The sequence below is a fragment of the Aquarana catesbeiana genome, linkage group LG03 (assembly GCF_042186555.1).
Source record: "Aquarana catesbeiana isolate 2022-GZ linkage group LG03, ASM4218655v1, whole genome shotgun sequence".
Lineage (NCBI taxonomy): Eukaryota > Metazoa > Chordata > Amphibia > Anura > Ranidae > Aquarana > Aquarana catesbeiana.
Window position 1 is genome coordinate 112,277,830 of NC_133326.1, and position 16,045 is coordinate 112,293,874.

At 44.4% G+C, this 16,045-nt stretch overlaps 1 protein-coding gene and 1 long non-coding RNA gene across 6 annotated transcripts in view; both read right to left on the reverse strand.

The window, feature by feature from the left end:
* LOC141131572 (uncharacterized) overlaps positions 1-4,591 on the reverse strand; it is a 101,643-nt gene extending 97,052 nt beyond the window's left edge. For 2 of the 5 annotated variants that reach the window (XM_073618994.1, XM_073618992.1), the window contains exon 1: positions 4,461-4,591. The gene's annotated coding sequence lies outside the window, so the exon portion shown is untranslated. The remainder of the gene's footprint in view (positions 1-4,460) is intronic. The other 3 variants (XM_073618993.1, XM_073618998.1, XM_073618995.1) reach the window with 3 other exon arrangements.
* Positions 4,592-12,479: 7,888 nt separating this feature from the next.
* Positions 12,480-13,391, reverse strand: LOC141134464 (uncharacterized). The gene is made up of 3 exons (XR_012243161.1): positions 13,165-13,391; positions 12,705-12,830; positions 12,480-12,586 (listed from the first exon to the last, which is right to left on the reverse strand). It is a non-coding gene; the product is annotated as an uncharacterized lncRNA (long non-coding RNA).
* Between the last annotated feature and the right edge of the window lie 2,654 nt (positions 13,392-16,045).

Sequence of the window (16,045 nt, forward strand, 5' to 3'; positions counted from 1 at the left end):
ATGCTATGCAAAAAGCTTAAAAATATTTTTTTGGGCTGGAGCTACACTTAAAAAAATGTACCTGTTCTGACTTAGGCCCCTTTCACACTGGGGCGGTTTGCAGGCGTTAGTGCGCTAAAAATACCGCCTGCAAACCGCCCCAAAACAGCCTCCACTGTTTGTTCAGTGTGAAAGCCCAAGGGCTTTCACATTGAAGCGGTGCGCTGGCAGGAGAAGAAAAAATCTCCTGTCAGACGCATCTAAACCGCTCCTGCCCATTGAAATCAATGGGACAGCGCTGCTATACCGCGGCAATACCGCGGCTATAGCTGCGCTATACGAGTGGTTTTAACCCTTTTTCGGCCGCCAGCGGGGGGTTAAAACCGCACCGCTAGCGGCCGAATACCGCGGTAAAACAGCGCTAAAAATAGCGCTGTTTTACCGCCGACGCCCCCCTACCGCCCCAGTGTGAAAGGGGCCTTACAAACAGATTCAACTTAAGAACAAACCTACAAACCCTATCTTGTTTGTAACCAGGGGACCACCTGTATTGAAGCAAAATCAAATGTAATGTGGACGTGTTGTTTTTATTTGTAGTGTAATTTTTAAGAAAAGGTCCAGTTAGGTTGCTTTACTCTATGTTATGCAATTAAGCTCTTTAGTGTTGTATTCTGCATTATGAGCCAACTAAAGCAAGAGTAATACGAGAGGAAATTGCGTTAGAGAGTTTATGTTATTGTCCAATTTGTTCCTTTGTTTGTGGTATAGCAAATAGTGCATCTATTTTGCATTGTAATACATAAAGGTGAAATGGGGTCCTCTTTTAATACAAGGACATTTTTAGGGAGCCCATTTTGATTAAACAAAATGTGATTTGCATAAAAGAAATCTGCCAAAAGAGAAAATGGGGGCTGCCACTGGTAACCTCCTTCTGAAATTGCTATTGTTGCCTGACTGTTCTGCTGACCAATTTTGAAACCCTTGACCTGGAACAAGTATGTTGATGAGGAAAGCCAGAAAAAAACTATTTTTTTTTACTTTCCTTGCATGTGATTAGGTATTCTTTGCAAAATGAAGCTTTACCTCATTTACTAAGCCGTGGAGCAACTGCATCTGCAAAGTGCACAGTTTATTTGCCTTTAGTAAATCCACCCCTTTGTTTTAGGTCAAACTCAATTTAATTTCGGGCCACATCATCAGTATGTTTGCCCTCAAAGGGCTGGCTGTATCTGGGGTTCAAAAGTGTGTTATGTACATAGGGCAGAGTTTAGGATTACGCTAGGCACAGAGTGCAGAGTTCAGGAGTGCGTTATATACAGAGTGTGGAGTTCAGGGGTGCACTTTGTACAGAGTGTGGACTTCAGGGGTGCATTATGTACAGATTGCAGGGTTCAGGAAACTTTATGTACGGAGTGCAGAGTTCAAAGGTGTGCTGTGTACAGAGTGCAGGGTTTAGGGGTGAGCGATGGGTGTAAAAAGATGTCCGCTGCTGCCTTCTGACTGCAGGCTTAGAACGGCTGAGTGCGGGGTGTAGCAACATGGCCTTTGAATTCGACATGCAGTGTCCTGACATCAGCGATGACGCACTGTGCATGCGCAGATGACACACTGTGGTTTTCTGTAACAGCTGATTCCACGTCCCAGGAAGTGACGTGGTTCAATATTTGGCTGGGTTGGACATTTTGTCAGAACACCCCACCATGAATGTGAAGGGATCTGTTAGATCCGGGAGCCACTGAGAGCAAAGCTGCTCCTTGTAAACACAGGAGAGTGTTTCGACAAGTGCCTATGACAGGTGCAGTAGCTTGTTTTAACCCCCACAGTACTGGAAGATTACTGCTGTGAGGGTATGGGGGGGGGGGCAGAAGACAGAAGATTTCAACTAAGGCTAGGTTAACACCTATGCAATTGGTGCAGGTTGCGTTTGTGCCGACACAGCAGGCCATTCATTTGAATGGTCTGCTGTACCTGTGGGAAACGCAGGGAAAAGATCCCTGCTCCTTTTTAAAACACAGCTGCAGGGGAATCGTATGGTGCTTTTGCACCATGTGATTTTCCGCCCCAGAAAACGCACTTTAATGGCAGCCCCTTGTGTCTGCCAAATAGCAGCATGGTTTGCCTGTGGTTTTATGTGCAGATTTCACACATTCCCACACCCGTGTTTATGTGAACCTAGTCTAAGAGAACAGCCACCAGAACACTTCTCATTCAGTCTGGGTTCACACTATTGCGAATTGGATGTGGGTTTCGCTGCATCAAATTCGCATGTCAGGAGATTGTGACCGGCTCTCTATGGAGCCGGTTCACACATCTCCGAATTGGCTCCGATGCAAATTGCATCGGAGTCCTGTGCGTCTTCTGGTCTGTTTCAGGTCCGAATTCAGCCAAAACTTTGATGATAGCCGCTCCGTGCTGCAGTGTGAACCCAGCCTCAATGTAAACGCCATAATTTGTGCTGATTTAAAAAAAAAAAAAACAACTCAGACTTTAAATAATAAAAAATTAAATATTAATTGTGTGTAAATATGAAAGTGTGTGTCATGACCTAATTTGAATGCTTGTTTTAAATATTAAACATAAGCACTTTTTTAAATCAGTAAGAGGCACCTGTTAGCCAGGGTTTACACTTGTGCGAACACAGACATCGCATGTGATTTGCACCTGCACTGTGGTGCCGATCGCATGCGATGTCTGTGCAATGCGAGTGCAGTCAGACATCGCATTGGATTCGCAGGAAAATAGTGCAGGGACCTTTCCCCCCCCCCGCACTGGAATCGGATTGCATGGGTGTTCTCACCCATGCGATCTGATTCCTGTGCGAGTTCACAGTTTGCACAGCGATCTGTAAACCGATCTGGGGGTGTCATTAACATTGGATTGACATCCGCAGTGGTTCGCAGAGGGCAATGAGAACTGCCTGCGGGAGAGATGAGATGCGGGAACCGGCACTGGAATCGCGCTGGTTCCGCATCACATATTTGTGGACCTAGGCTTATGCCTGGTACACACGATCCGATTATCGGACGAATGATCGTCCGTTTTTTTTTTTTGCATGCTAATCTCACGTTGAATCTGATGAGTTTACTAAAGTCACAAAAATTCCCGTACGACAGCATAAAAATTTGGAAGTGATGTCATGTGTTGTAATGCATTTGTATTGCATTTTCGAACGATAGGTGTACTGATTAAACGAAAATCGTACGAGAAAAATTTCCATGATAGAATAATAATAAAAAATTTCCGATAGAATAATATCAGATGAACTGTCCTGATCGGCTCTTGAAAGCTCTGTACTAACGTTCCGATTATCGTACGATCGATTCGAATGCGGAATTTTTTGTACGATTTTCGGATCGGGTGTACGGGGCTTAAAACGGAGTTCCACACAAAAATGGAACTTCCGCTTTTCGGAACCCTCCCCCCCTCCGGTGTCACATTTGGCACCTTTCAGGGGGGAGGGGGGTGCAGATACCTGTCTAAGACAGGTATTTGCACCCACTTCCGGCATAGACTCCCATGGGAGTCTATGCCTCTTCCCGTCCCCACCGCGCTGTCTGCTGGGAACACACAGCTCCCAGGAGAGAGCGGGGACCACTTGGGACGCGCAGCGCGACTCACGCATGCGCAACGCTTCACTTCCTGATTCCCTCACCTAGGATGGCGGCGGCAGCTGCCGAGAACCGAGCGGGTTCTCGGCGTCCCCTGCCGACATCGCTGGACCCCGGGACAGGTAAGTGGCCATGTATTAAAAGTCAGCAGCTGCAGTATTTGTAGCTGCTGGCTTTTAATATTTTTTTTTTTTTGGCGGTGTGGGTGAACCCCCGCTTTAAGGGTACTTAGATGGGGCAATGGTCATACCTTTGGATGACTGATATCAGGAAAAATAGTGAGTGACCACATTGGATATTTTTAATTAATAAAACGTGTATACCCTGAGATTTAGGTGATTTGAGTGTGCATATTTATATAAGTAATTGTTTCAATAAATCTACAATGTTAGCATTTTGTCCCTCTGACTGCCCCTAAATGTCTATAGCAAGCAAAAAAAAAAAAAAAAAATGTAATCAAATATTACATAAAATAGGGTACACATAAGTATACTGTATTTCAAAGTTTCTCAACTCCAGTCCTCAAGTACCCCCAACAGGTCATGTTTTCAGGATTCCCCTCAGATGAAACGGCTGTGGTAATTACTAAGGCAGTGAAACTGATCAAATCACCTGTGCAAAATAATGGAAAGCTTGAAAACATGATTTGTTGGGGGCACTTGAGGACTGGAGTTGAGAAACATTGCTGTATTTGATACAAATGCTTATAGTATGACATATAAAGACTGAAAATGGATAGATGCAAACATGAACACAATTAATTGCATTGCCTAATAATAACATTTTATTTATATACAATACATAAACTAAATCTAATTTGTAAAAAGTACTTTGCATTCATCAAAGTTCGGTAAACACGCTAGAAAATCTTACCTTATGCTAAAGCTGTACATGCCATGGATTATTTTTTCTGGCACCTCTGTCAGCCCACCTAGATCTTCAAGCCTAATGAAAAGGAAAGAAAGCTTGGACTTGCATCTATGGTTACATAAAGCAACAAGACTGGAGCTGCTCCCTTTTTTTGATTAACCAGTTCAGATTGAGAAACCAGGCAACTGTCACTTGCTGTAGTTACACTCTCCACCCTGAGATCTTTTTTTTTACAAACAGAAAACTCTAATGCCCTGTACACACGATCGGACATTCTGACAACAAAATCCATGGATTTTTTCAGACGGATGTTGGCTTAAACTTGTCTAGCGTACACACTGTCACACAAATCTTGTTGGACATTCCGAACATCAAGAGCGCAGTGACATAAAACACGTACGACGAGCCGGGAAAAATGAAGTTCAATAGCCAGCGCGGCTCTTCTGCTTGATTCCGAGCATGCGTGGAACTTTGAGCGTCGGAATTGTGTACATCGGAATTACGACAACTGATTTTTTTGTTGGAAAATTTGAGAACCGGCTCTCAAATTTTGTGTGACGGAAATTCCGATGGAAAATTTCCGATGGAGCCTACACACGGTCGGAATTACTGATAAAAGCTCCCATCGAACATTTTCCGTCGGAAAATCCGACCATGTGTATGGGACATTACAGGGCTCTTTATGTCTAACCACTTCTAGGTCATGGTATTTGTCCCATGTATTCTGTGGAGGAAGCTCTGGAAGACATAAGTCATTGTCAAAAAAGAAAATGCATCTCTATTGCTACTGTTCTGCCATGGTGTACTTGTGGGCAGCAGGATCTTCTTGTGCCACTCACTATCTTCTATTTAAATTCAAATAATCGTGTTAGGCCCCTTTCACACTGGGGCGGTGGGGGCGTCGGCAGTACCGTCGTCTTTGCGGCTGTATTCGCCCGCTAGCGGTGCGGTTTTAACCCCCGCTGGCGGCCGAAAAAGGGTTAAAACTGCTCGCATAGCGCGGCTATGGCCGCAGTATTGCCGCGGTATAGCCGCGCTGCCCCATTGATTTCAATGGGCAGGAGTGGTTTAGGAGCGGTATATACACCGCTCCTTCACCGCTCCAAAGATGCGGCTTGCAGGAGTTTTTTTCTTCTCCTGCCAGCGCAACGCTTCAGTGTGAAAGCCCTCGTTCAATAGCCAAAAATAGCGGCTGTTTTGGGTCGGTTTGCAGGCGGTATTTTTAGCGCAATAACGCCTGCAAACCGCCCCAGTGTGAAAGGGGTCTTAGGGCAGCGGAGCAATGTGTAGAGTTTTAAAGACTTGCTTCCCTAAGGCCCCTTTCACACTGGGGCGGTTTGCAGGCGTTATTGCGCTAAAAATAGCGCCTGCAAACCGCCCCTAAACAGCCTCCGCTCTTTGTTCCCGAGGGCTTTCACACTGAAGCGGTGCGCTGGCAGGAGAAGAAAAAATCTCCTGCGAGCCGCATCTTTAGAGCGGTGAAGGAGCGGTGTATTCACCGCTCCTAAACCGCTCCTGCCCATTGAAATCAATGGGACAGCGCGGCTATACCGCGGTAATACGAGGGGTTTTATCCCTTTTTGGGCCGCCAGCGGGGGGTTTAAAACCGCACTGCTAGCGGCCGAATACCGCGGTAAAACAGCGCTAAAAATAGTGCTGTTTTACCGCCGACGCCCCCTACCGCCCCAGTGTGAAAGGGGCCTAAGGGGAGTTAGATTATTCCTGCACATCCAACATGTCTATGGCAATTGGTTTAACTAGTTAAGGACCGGAAGGATTTGCCCCCGTAATGACCAGGACATTTTTTGAAATACGGCACTGCGTCGCCTTTACTGACAATTGAGTGGTCACGTGACGCTCTACCCAAACAAAATTGGTGGTATTTGATAACCTCTGCGTTTTTATTTTTTTCGCTATAAACAAAAAAGACTGACAATTAAAAAAAATATATATATATATATTTTTTACTTTTTGCTATAATAAATATCCCCCCAAAAATGTAAAAAAACTAATTTCTTCATCAGTTTCGGCCAATATGTATTCTTCTACATGTTTTTGGTAAAAAAAAATCACAATTATGCCCTGTACACACAATTGGACATTGATCGGACATTCCGACAACAAAATCCATCTGATTTTTTCCGACGGATGTTAGCTCAAACTAGTCTTGCATACACACGGTCGCACAAAGTTGACAGAAGATCCGATCGTTCTGAACGCGGTGACGTAAAACACGTACGTCGGGACTATTAACGGGGCAGTAGCCAAAAGCTTTAATCTCTTAATTTATTCTGAGCATGCGTGGCACTTTGTGCGTCGGATTTGTGTACACGTGATCGGAATTTAAGAGATCGGATTTTGTTGTCGGAAAATTTTATATCCTACTCTCAAACTTTGTGTGTCGGAAATTCCGACGGAAAAAGTCCGATGGAGTCCACACACGATCGGAATCTCCGACAACACTGTTTACATTGACAGATCCACATTCTGTCTCTCTCAGGAGCGATCGCAGGTGGCCGGAGGACATCAGCTCCGGCTCCTAGAGCTCTTAAAAAGGCCGACGTACAATGACGGCGATTCACCCAGGAGAGCCAACCTGGTCGGCAAGTGGTTAACCAGGCGCCGCAGTTGTACTGCGGCAGAATGGCATGGCTGGGCAAAACGACGTTACGACGATCGCTGCTGACACACGGAGAACCAGGATCTGTGTGTGTAAACACACAGTTTCCGGTTCTCTGAGGGGAGAAGAGTCAGATCGTCTGTTCATACAGAGTATGTTCATACAGAGTCCCGATAAAAATCGCAGATCGCCGCCATTACTAGTAAAAAAAAAATTTAATAAAAAAAATGCCATAAAACTATCCCCTATTTTGTAGACGCTCTAACTTTTGCACAAACCAATCAATATACGCTTATTGTGATTTTTTTTACCAAAAATATTTAGAAAAATACATATCAGCCTAAACTGAGGAAAAAAATTGTTTTTTTATATTTTTTGGGGGGATATTTATTATAGCAAAAGTAAAAAATATTGTGTTTTTTTCAAAATTGACGCTCTTTTTTTGTTTAAAGCGCAAAGAATAAAAACCGCAGAGGTGATCAAATACCACCAAAAGAAAGCTCTATTTGTGGGAAAAAAAGGACTTCAATTTTGTTTGGGTGCAACGTCGCACGACCGTGCAATTATCAGTTAAAGCGACGCAGTGCCGAATTGCAAAAAGTGCTCTGGTCAGGAAGGGGGTAAAATCTTCCGTGGCTGAAGCGGTTAAAGGGTAACTCCACTTTTGTAGGAAAAAGAATAGCAAATAAAAAAAATTATAATCTAGCATATACAATTGCAACACAAGTCATATTGTGATTGAATGTAATTACAGATTACCTTTCCTTTTCAATCTGCAGCTCTCTATTTTTTTGTAAAATGCAATGCAATATGGTTACCTGGAGGTGTTCTGTACATAGAATCTGTACAGAACGCCCCCCAGAAACCTAATTTCCTGCTTGTGTGATTGGCTCACTGATTTTCCCAGAAGTCTGCACTAAGATACAAGTCAGATTTCAGGCACCCCCTGCAACAAAAATTTAATTTTTGGTGAGATGATACCCAATTGGAAGGGACGTAGACCCTGCAATTTTCCTCATTAGAGCCCTGCAGGTGCAGCAGCTAGTTGATAATTATATAATCACTCCCATACAGATTCACTTACCACATGGACACAAACAATTCTTACCACATGGACACAAACATTCTTCAGAATAAAAAAAAAGGTAGGAATCTGCAACAAAGTTTGTTTTTTTCCCCGCAGCAGATTGTGTTTTGCGTGTAATGGACTTCAATGGACCTGCACCAAAAATGCAAGTATTTTTACATGCGTTGTGCATTTATTTTTTTTCTCCATAACAAACTGTAAAAAGCTGGTTGTTAAGGAGTGGGTCAGGAAGCCGGCCGCCGCATCTTTAAACTCGATGTAAACCTGATTTATGAAATTTGAGCTGGGCACATCTATCTGCAGTGTTTTTGTATCTCTTTTCAAAGCATCCGCAGCTTTGTCCTCCTCAGTTCCTCTGTTATCAGCCTGATAACTTTTGACAAGCTCTCCGAGATGGGAGATAGAAGTGTGTGTCCAGGGAGGTTGCTATAAATAGATTAGCAGACTGCAAAACTATTCACAGGCAAACCTCTGCATGTGTGTGGAGGGGGTGTGGGCCTTTCCTCCAATCAGCTTTCTCAGTCTCTCACAGTGACTCACAGTGTCTAGCAATACTCCCCTCCTACAGGGGAAGCAGGAAGAAAAAATTCTTACAGGACGTGCACTTTCTAAATAGTATATAAAGGTGAAGATAGAAGATATACATGTAAAACTTATGTAGGGAGATTTGTTCCATCCATGTGTATCATCTGCTCATCTTGCTTATTCGGTACTTAAACCCCTTTCCTGCCCAGGCCAATTTTCAGCTTTCAGCGCTGTCGCACTTTGAAGGACAATTGCACTGTCATGCTACACTGTACCCATATGAAATTTTTATAATTTTTTTCACAAAATAGAGCTTTCTTTTGGTGGTATCTAACCACTAGCCGACCAGCCGTCATCGTTATGCGGTGGCAGGTTGGCTCTCCTGCGCAAATTGCCGTAGCTGTACATCGGCTAGCTCAGGCGCGATAGCGGGCGGGCACGCGCCGCCAATGGCATCCTCTTGCTCCTGCCGCACGCTGCGGGAGCGTGCTCGTGGGTTGGGAGGATTCGATGTCCAACAGCGACCCGCGATCGCCTAGTGCAGAGGCAGAATGGGGATCTACCTTTGTAAACAAGGCGGATCCCCATTCTGACAGGAGACATGACAGAGATACTATTCCCAGTGATCGAGAACAGTGTTCTCTGTCATGTCCCTGCCAGCCCATCCCCCTTACGGTTAGAACACACCCAGGGAACACAGTTAACCCCTTGATCGCCCCCTACTGTTAACCCCTTCCCTGCCAGTGTCATTTTTACATTGATCACTGCATTTTTATAGCACTGATCAATGTCACTGGTAATTTGTAATTTGTGGTCAGATTTGTCCGTAATGTCGCAGATTGCCGCCATTATCAGTAAAAACAATTAAAAAAAAATTAAAGTGCCTAAATCTATCCCATAGCTTGTAGATGTGATCAGTTTTGCGCAAACCAATCAATATATGCCTTTTGCGATTTTTTTTTTTACCAAAAATATGTAGAAGAATATATATTGGCCTAAACTGATGAATAAATTTGTTTTTTTATTTTTAACCACTTGCCGCCCGCCATATAGCAGAATGACGGCGGCAAAGTGGTTTCAATATCCTGACAGGGCGTCATATGACGTCCTCAGGATATTGAGCCGCTGCGCGCCCCCGGGGGCGCGCATCGCGGCGTTCGTTGTTGCGGGGTGTCAGTCTGACACCCCGCAACACCGATCTAGGTAAAGAGTCTCTGACAGAGACTCTTTACCACGTGATCAGCCGTTGGACACGGCTGATCACGATGTAAATAGGAAGAGCCGGTGATCGGCTTTTCCTCACTCGCGTCTGACAGACGCAGGTAGTGGAGAGCCGATCGGCTGCTCTCCTGACAGGGGGGTCTGTGCTGATTGTTTATCAGCACAGCCCCCCCTCGGATCCTACCCAGGACCACCAGGGAAGCCGCCCAGGACCACCAGGGAAGCCGCCCAGGACCACCAGGGAAACCAGCCACACTGGACCACCAGGTATGCCCCCTAGACCCCCAGGGAAATACTAATCAGTGCAAAGGCAGCTGCCAATCAATGCCCAGGCAGCTGCCAATCAGTGCCCACTCCAATGCTTACCACTGCCAGTGCCACCAGGGATGCCTGTCAGTGCCGCGTATCAGTGCCCATCAGTGCCACGTATCAGTGCCGCCTATCAGTGCCCAGCAGTGCCGCCTATCAGTGCCCATCAGTGCCCAGCAGTGCCGCCTATCAGTGCCCATCAGTGCTGCCTATTAGTGCCCATCAGTGCCACCCATAAGAACCCATCTTTGCAGCCTTTCAGTGCCCATCAATGTCGCCTATCAGTGCCCACCAGTGACACCCAATGTCACCCATGAGTGCCCATCAGTGCCGCCTATCAATGCCCATCAGTGCTGCATATCAGTGCCACCCATCAGTGCCGCCTACCAGTGCCCATCAGTGCCGCATATCAGTGCCCATCGTCAGTGCCCATCAGTGCCCGCTCATTGGTGCCACCTCTTTGCTGCCGCCTTATCAGTGCCTGTCAGTGCCACCTTATCAGTGCCCATCAGTGAAAGAGAAAACTTACTTATTTACAAAATTTTTAAAAAGAAACAAAAGCAAAACTTTTATTTTTTTCAAAATTTTCGGTCTTTTTTTATTTGTTTCGCAAAAAATAAAAACCGCAGAGGTGATCAAATACCACCAAAAGAAAGCTCTATTTGTGGGAACAAAATGATAAAAATTTAGTTTGGGTACAGTGTAGCATGACCGTGCAATTGTCATTCAAACTGCGACAGCGCTGAAAGCTGAAAATTGGTCTGGGCAGGAAGGTGTATAAGTGCCCTGTATTGAAGTGGTTAAGAACCGCAGAGGTGATCAAATACCACCAAAAGAAAGCTCTATTTGTGGGGAAAAAGGGACGTCAATTTTGTTTGGGTACAGCGTCGCACGACCGCGCAATTGTCAGTTAAAACAAAGCAGTGCCCTATTGCAAAAAATGGCCTGGTCATTAAGGGGGCAAATCCTTCCGGGGCTGAAGTGGTTAATCACCACTGAGGTTTTTATTTTTTGCTAAACAAACAAAAAAGACCTAAGATTTTGAAAAAAAAAACAAACAGTTTTCATAGTTTGCTATAAAATTCTGCCTACAGGCAATTTTTCTCTTACATTGATATATGCTGATGAGGCTGCACTAATGGGCACCGATAGGCTGCACTGATGGGTGGCACTGATAGGCAGCACTGATAAGGCGGCACTGGTGGGCACTGATGAGGCTGCACTGATAGGTGACACTGAAGGTCACTGATAGGTGGCACTGATGGGCACTGAGAGGCACTGGTAGATGACACTGATGGGCACTGATAGGTGGCACTGGTAGGTTGCACTGGTGGGCACTGCTTAGGAGTGCTGATATGCACTGGTAGGTGGCACTGGTGGGCACTGCTTAGCAGCAGTGGATCTGGAGTGTGCAGGACCGATGTCCCGTTTACTCCAGATGGTAATCGGCTTCTTTTTTTTCTCCTCACGTTGTCAGCTTGACGGAAAAATCAAAAGTTTTTCCTCTTAAGTGGGATTTTAAAGGGCGGAAGTCTCAAATAATATATCAAAAAGTGTAAAAAATATTTGTTTTATTATATCAAAAAATTAAAAATATGACACATATTGTATAAAAAACAACAATAGGAACAAAATGGATGCCACAGTATACAATTGATGATAAGAAGATATACAACACAAATCAGGAGAGCTGCACTTAACCCACAAAACGCTGTTTCAGCAAGCAGGAACTAATTGGAAGTGCAGGTCCGACGCGTTTCGAGGTTTTTATAATGGTTACGACCTCTTCTTCAGGGGCTGGAGGTCAGATATATATCTTTCTAGAGACCATATCATAGAAAGGAACAGAGAAACATACAGTGAAACACATTGTAAATCAAGAGTGTTACTTCATATGCAACTATTTGCAACATAGAAAAATTGTGATGTAGTAGTAAAAAGCATTCTAACCATGAAAAACAGCATCACATGGCATCCGATTGAGGAGGGGGAAGGGAGGAACCTGTTAGCCACCGGGGTCCAGACCCGAATATCAGTGCCGCCACCACGAGACCAAAACCATCAGCAGAACACGACCGGACACAAAGGGCATCACGTCCGTCAGCTGAATAATAAATGATCTAATGGGCTAAAGACCAAAAGGAGTATGTGTTATAACCCATCATCCAAATGAAGTGCCCTTTTATTTGATTGCATAAAATTCCTTTTAATTAATTTAGAAAACAGGGGGGCTCTAATGGATATTTTCTTGTATACATACCCATTGGGTGCATGAAGACTGAAAAAGTCCCTATTCCGTTTTAAGGAATAATTATCCGTCAACTGACACCATGCCAGGTATATAGGGTAAATGAGAGATGTTGCGGACTAAAAAATAACAAAGAGAGAGAGAGAGAGCAGCATAGTAAAAACGGGGGGGATGATATTGCTCAGATGAATGCTTTCATCTTATAAGTACAGACCTACACGGGTCGGGTAGACATACCTAATAATGCATAATAGATGGTTAATCCCTATGCTGGCTCACGAAAGGAAATGGTCTATGACGGCTATTAGCTGGCAGAGGCCACAGTGCAGGAGGATATAGTAATGAAGCGCCTGTGTTCAGCGGCTGCAATGACAAAAAAAGGGGGCATAAATTGGAATGATTAATAAAGGCTCTTGGATGTATTCCAGAGCACAAAATATAAAAAATGTCCTGGACTGAAAAAACAGTCCTGGTGCTCAGTGTGTATATACACACTGCAGCTCCAAAAGACATTGTAGGCACATCTAGAAGGTAAAGAGAAGGGCTATGGTGTTTACATTAAAAGATCCTGGCAGCTGCACACTCGGTCCGGTGTCTCCACCAGTGTATGAGCTGACAGCCTGGCGTGTAGTTTAAATAATGCTGCTAATTAGCAGCATAGGATGAACAGCTGACTCCACTAGGAGCAGCGTCATACCTGACAGGAGGAGACGCCCTCCGAGTCCAGAGACCGGAGCGCCGACGGACAAAGCCTCACCAGGCCGCACCGATCCCAGATTCGAAACCCCAATAGCACAGACAGCCTCGTCCCTACAGCGCAAACAAAGTGCGCTGTATTAACCCATGGATGGCCATGTGGGAAGGACAGAAAAGAGGGACAGAGGGGGGAAGAACAAGCAGGAAAAGATGGCTGAAGGCAGAGCTGTGGAAAAAAAAAAAAAAAAAAAGGGGAAAGGAGGAAAAGAGATAAATGGAGATGAGAGCACATCTAGACGTATCAATAACAACAATATATATATAAATGCACTTATGACATGTACAAAACAAGGGGTGGGGGAAGTGTTGGATCACTTATACTGTCACCACACCTATCCCACTGATGGTATTCACTACCTAGCCAAAACCATCCCAGTACTGCTAGTTCTACAAAAATAGGGGGGTGTTCACGCCAGGGGGTTCCCACTCGGACCCCCCTGAAGTGAAGCCCTCTAGAAAAAGTCTAAATGAAGTGGTTTCATTGAGGCCTGGTGCCCTGGTGGCCTGGAGACGAAAAATCCACTTTTGTTCTTTTTGCAGCAAAATTTTGTTCCAGTCCCCCCCACGCAGCCCTGGGTGGACACGGTCCAGAATTAGAAAGGACAACTTGGGAAATATACCAGAGTGAAATGTGGAGACGTGTCTGCCCAGAGGTAGACTGGGGTTACACGTCTTCATGGAAATTATGTGGAGGTAAGCTCTCCGCCAAAATTCCTGGTTCGTCTTACTGGCGTAGTAGCATGCACAGTCGCACATGAGGAGATATACCACACCAAACGTCTTGCAGTTAGCAAAATGTTTTGGTGTATATTTGCAGCCATCGGGTAGTTTGATATTTGGTTTGGTATTCATAAACTGGCAATACGGGCACCCGCCACAACGAAAAGTTCCGAAGCGTTTGCACGGGTCCCGCTTTCCTGCCCCACCCCCCACATATTCGCTAGACACCAAGTTGTCCTTAATAGACCTGGCACGTTTGAAAGTAAATGACTGTTTGTCTTGTATGTATGGACCAATAGTAGGATCCAATTTCAAAACGTGCCAATAGCGTTCAATGATGTTTTTAACGGTTTTGTGTTGATTTGAAAACTTGGTAATAATGCGAATGGGATTATTTTTTTTCTTATTAGATTCCGTACTGAAGATAAGTTCATGTCTGGTTTTCAGACATGCACGTTTGAATGCCCTCTTCAGGCATTTTTTAGAGTACCCGCGTGTCAGGAGTCTCTCCCTCAGCAAATTGGCCTCGCGTCTGAAGACTTCATCACTGGTACAATTACGCCTGACACGCAGGTACTGACTGTAAGGAATCGATTGGATCCCGGGTTGAGGGTGGAAGCTGGTGGCGTGCAAGATGGAATTACCGGAAGTTGGTTTGCGGAATAGTACTTATAAGATGAAAGCATTCATCTGAGCAATATCATCCCCCCCCGTTTTTACTATGCTGCTCTCTCTCTCTCTCTCTTCATTATTTTTTAGTCCGCAACATCTCTCATTTACCCTATATACCTGGCATGGTGTCAGTTGACGGATAATTATTCCTTAAAACGGAATAGGGACTTTTTCAGTCTTCATGCACCCAATGGGTATGTATACAAGAAAATATCCATTAGAGCCCCCCTGTTTTCTAAATTCATTAACCACTTGAGCCCCGGACCATTATGCTGCCTAAGGACCAGAGGTCTTTTTCCAATTTGGCACTGCGTCGCTTTAACTGCTAATTGCGCGGTCATGCAATGTTGTACCCAAACGAAATTTGCGTCCTTTTCTTCCCACAAATAGAGCTTTCTTTTGATGGTATTTGATCACCTCTGCAGTTTTTATTTTTTGCGCTATAAACGGAAAAAGACAGAAAATTTTGAAAAAAAATGATATTTTCTACTTTTTGTTATAAAAAAAATCCAATAAACTAAATTTTAGTCATACATTTAGGCCAAAATGTATTCGGCACCATGTCTTTGGTAAAAAAAATGTCAATAAGCATATATTTATTGGTTTCGCGCAAAAGTTATAGCGTCTACAAACTAGGGTACATTTTCTGTAATTTACACAGCTTTTAGTTTATGACTGCCTATGTCATTTCTTGAGGTGCTAAAATGGCAGGGCAGTACAAAACCCCCCCAAATGACCCCATTTTGGAAAGTAGACACCCCAAGGAAATTGCTGAGAGGCATGTTGAACCCATTGAATATTTATTTTTTTTGTCCCAAGTGATTGAATAACGACAAAAAAAAAAAAAAAAAAAAATATTTACAAAAAGTTGTCACTAAATGATATATTGCTCACACAGGCCATGGGCCTATGTGGAATTGCACCCCAAAATACATTTAGCTGCTTCTCCTGAGTATGGGGATACCACATGTGTGGGACTTTTTGGGAGCTTAGCCGCGTACGGGGCCCCGAAAACCAAGCACCGCCTTCAGGATTTCTAAGGGTGTACATTTTTGATTTCACTCTTCACTGCCTATCACAGTTTCGGAGGCCATGGAATGCCCAGGTGGCACAAAACCCCCCCAAATGACCCCATTTTGGAAAGTAGACACCCCAAGCTATTTGCTGAGAGGCATGGTGAGTATTTTGCAGCTCTCATTTGTTTTTGAAAATGAAGAAAGGCAAGAAAAAACTTTTTTTTCAATTTTCAAAACTTTGTGACAAAAAGTGAGGTCTGCAAAATACTCACTATACCTCTCAGCAAATAGCTTTGGGTGTCTACTTTCCAAAATGGGGTCATTTGGGGGGGTTTTGTGCCACCTGGGCTTTCCATGGCCTCCGAAACTGTGATAGGCAGTGAAGAGTGAAATCAAAAATTCACGCCCTTAGAA